A 4,489-nucleotide genomic window follows, 5' to 3' on the forward strand; every position below is an offset into this window, starting at 1 on the left:
AATTTCTGAAGAGGTAATTTCTCCAAGGATGTTTTATTTTATTTTATTTTATTTTTTTTTTATTTTTAATGTTTTATTTATTTTTGATACACAGAGACAGAGCATGAGAGGGGGAGGGGCAGAGAGAGTAAGAGACACAGAACCGGAAGCAGGCTCCAGGCTCCGAGCTAGGCGTCACCACAGAGCCTGAAGCCGGCTCGAACCCACGAACGTGAGATCTGGCCTGAGCCGCAGTCGGAGGCTTACCGACTTAACCGACTCAGCCACCCAGGCGCCCTTCCAAGGATGTTTTAAAGCCTGATTTAGTAAAAGACTGTGTTTTCTTGTTTGTTTGTTTTTCAATTTTTTATTTATTTTTGAGAGAGAGAGAGAGAGAGAGAGACAGACAGACAGACAGACAGACATCATGAGCAGAGGAGAGTCAGAGAGAGAGGGAGACACAGAATCCACAGACAGGCTCCGGGCTCTCAGCTAGCTGTCAGCACAGAGCCTGACGCGGGGCTCTAACCCACAAACCGTGAGATCATGACCTGAGCAGAAGTCGGATGCTCAATCGACTGAGCCACTCAAGCACCCCAAGACTGTGTTTTCTTTTAATAGTAAATATAGTATCCTCAAAATCATAATATAGTGATATTTCTAATACTAATCCCTGTATGGTTCGGTTGGGTAGGCTACATTAATATGATATTTGTTAATTAGCATATACTTTGGAAGCTCCATGGATCCTTGTATATACTAGAGGCTTAATAACATTTGCTAAATTAAAAAGAAGAATTCGAAGGTAATCTCTTTGGTATATCTATTGATTCATTTTTACAGAAGCTTGATTATACTAACTATATTTAATTTTAATTTCATATAATATAGCTTATATTTTGTAAATATTTTTGCTATTGCATTGAGCTTCTGAATCAAATTCACAGATGTGAAATTGCTCTAATGATCACTGTACAGTTATTTTTATTCCACATATTACTCATTTTTCTTAGGACTTAGTTTTTCAAAACACCTGTTGTAAAAGCCAAACAGTATAGAAATGTATAAGGTGAAAAATAATCATTGCTCTTCTCCACACACACAAAATGACTTAACTCCTTAGTATATATGTTTATATGTTTAATTTCTATAGTTTCCTTCTAGACATATACAAACATGCTGTTGATATTATTTTATGTTTTCTCATAGGTTTTGTGTCTTGATGGTTATTTATTTACAAACATTTAGCATGAGATCTACTCTCTTAACACATCTTAAAGTGCACAGTACTGTGTTGCTAACTATAGGCACTGTGTTGTGATGCAGATCTCTGGAACTTATTAATCTTATATAACTGAAACTTTAGTTCTGCATAATTTAGAAGTTTATTTTATTCTAAATTTAGAATTTATTTTGATTATTATCAGATCTGGATATCATTTTGAATTTCATAGATACTAGTTTTTATTTGTATATGATTTTTCATCTAAAATATTACACTGTGGGTCTATTTCTATTAAGTGATAAGTTGAAGGTCATTGGCATAACTCTGCAAAAATTAGTTGTCTTATAATAGTTGAAATTTGACAGCTATGAAAATTGTGAAGACTAAAGAGAGATGACTAGTATAAACTACAAAGAAATCCTAACCTCTCTCTTTTTTTTAAGTTTATTTTGTTTACACTGAGAAAGAGAGAGAGAGAGCTTGAGCAGAGGAGGGGCAGAGAGAGAGGATAGAGAGAATCCCAAGTGTGCTCTGCCCTATCAGGGACTATCAGGGCAGAGCCTCCATCCCAAGAACCATGAGGTCATGACCTGAGCCAAAATCAAGAGTCAGATGCTTAACTGACTAAGCCATCCAGGCACCCCAATCCTAACATCTCTTTACCAAGTGTCTATAAGATAAGGGAGAAGAAGTAACTTATAAATAATATAGCCATGAGCAGTCATCTCGTCTTTTCTTTCATAAAGATAAGTGTCATAATAGATCAGTGTTCTCCTCTATTTTATACGTTCAATGTATATTTTTTTCCTCCTCTATTCTTTGGGACTGAAATTACTTTAGAGGGTAGTTAGAAAAAATTGAAAGTGTTTTGGAATGTGTAGCAATAAAAGGTTCAGACTGCAGTGAAACCTTTAATAACTTGTGAATTATGTCGTCTGTGAAATAACAATAGATGACAAACTCAGCTGTGAGCAGAATAAAAGCATCCTTTTCTTAAAAGGAGAAAAAAGCTAGTTTCCCTCTAGAGTTAAGATCAGCTTTAGATTTCCAGCGTTCTTTGAGCAAAGTTTTAATGCACTGTGAAGTGTATCTTAGATACAATAAAGATATTATCTTCAATAGAGTCTAGGTTTGAAGGACCGGCTTCTAACGTGTTAAGCCTACTCAGAGGGTGTCATGTTGTGAAGGAATCCAGTTTGTATGCACCTAGTTGTTCTACTAAGGGACTGATTACCTCTGCTGTTTGTAGAGATCTCTTGTCAGAAATTCACCATGTATTATTACTGATGCTGCCCACTTGATATTTAATCATTTCTTCCTGCATGACTAGTAAACATCTCCTATGTGAAATGTCCAAAACAGAGCTCTTTATACCCTGAATCACCTGGGCAGTGGAATTCAGTGGGCATTTAACAGTTTGTTTTCAGAAATGTTTCCCTTTAGGTCAAACATGCCACCCAACTTTTAACACTCAGACACATGGAACGTTCTTTGCTAAAATATTCTCATCTTTTTCTTTTAGATTTTAATTATAAGAAATTCTAAGTGCTTAAAATATCTCTTTTATTGGTTTATACTCTGCTCAGTCTGGCAGTTAAGTTGCATGTATCTGTTAGTAATACCCAGAGAATAAAATGTCTCAGCAAAATTTCGGGTTAGAAGCAATACAATTGTATCATGTAGTATAGTAAAAAATTAAATCAATGTGTAAAATGTGTAGCAGAATTCAGCATTCTGTTAAACATTCATCATAAACTTGTGTGTTTGATTTTCTTGGAAATCTCTATTTAAATAATATCTACTCTGTTTTGAGCCCACTTTATTTTCTCCTTGGGAAAATTGGCTCCTTTATTTGTTTCTCCCATGAAATGTAGAGTTTATACTATGTAATTCATATTGCTTCTTCTCTATAATCTTATGACTAATTTGCCAAATTCATATTTTCTCCTGTTCATCTTCAAGTAGCCATCCATAAGATCTTAAAGAATTGTCTGTAAAGAATTATATTATTTAGAAAATAGAGAAAACTCATGCCTATTACTAATCAATCAAATTTATGTAACTACATTTATTTTTTTCTGTTACCTTCTTGTATTTTTTCTTTAAAAAATTTTTTAAACATTTTATTTATTATTGAGACAGAGAGAAACAAAGAATGAGTGGGTGAGGGTCAGAGAGAAAGGTAGACGCAGAATTAGAAGCAGGCTCCAGGTTCTGAGCTGTCAGCACAGAGCCCGAGGCAGGGCTTGAACTCATGAACAGTGAGAATGTGACCTGAGCAGAAATCGACCACTTAACTGACTGAGCCACCCAGGCGTGTGTTTCTTGTCTTTTTTCAAATGACTATATTTAAACATTCTCACATTTGTATTGTGAGTCTTCTCTTGGCAATATTTAATAAGCATTATACTATAGTCTTTATAATGATAATTTAAAATTTTATTAACTTCCTTTTGATTTAGCATTATCTAATAAGCCTGAACTTTACAATAATCACTTTCAACGTCTTAATTCCTGTTTAATATTCCATATAGTAGATACACTGTAATTTAAGGAATCATTTCCCTGATGCTTGTCATTTAGATTTCTTCCAGGTTTCTCTATTATAAATTATGCTCCAATGAATAGCTTTTAGTATCTAAAGAGACAGACAAGACACAGACAGAGAGAGTGACAATGTGGTAAAGTGTTAACATTCTGATAACTTGGGTGAAAGATACACAAGGAATCTTTGAACTATTTATTCAACTCTCTTATAACTCTAAAATTATCTCAAAATAAGTTAAAAGAGTACATTTGAATAAGTGGAATTTTTGGATCAAATGTTATACATGTTTTGAAAGCTTTTTTTTATATTGTCATTTTATACCAATAAGTGGTACAACAGTATGCGAATATCTGTTTCATTGCTCAATTAGCAAGTGATCTATGAATAATCCATGTAGAGGTGTCTTCTTTTTCTAAATTCATCAGCAAGTGCTGAATTGAAGATGGAAGGCTGTGGAAATATGAAAAGAGTGGAGATAAGGGAGAGAGAAAAGAGATGCTGCTGCATTTAATATCCATGTCAAAACTTTTTTTCGAATAATTTTGGCAAGAACACAGCAGCACAAGAGTGGAAATGACAATAGATTGCTGTTGGTTTTCTGTTTTTGTTTGTTTTGTTTTTTTTTTGCCTCATGAGTGAGTTTCTATCTAGCGTCTATGTACTGTAGATAACTCCGTATTGAGAGCACAATTTATAACATCAGTATATGCCACCTCATAGAATCAAATATTTTTTTT

This window comes from Suricata suricatta, chromosome 13 (assembly GCF_006229205.1).
Source record: "Suricata suricatta isolate VVHF042 chromosome 13, meerkat_22Aug2017_6uvM2_HiC, whole genome shotgun sequence".
Lineage (NCBI taxonomy): Eukaryota > Metazoa > Chordata > Mammalia > Carnivora > Herpestidae > Suricata > Suricata suricatta.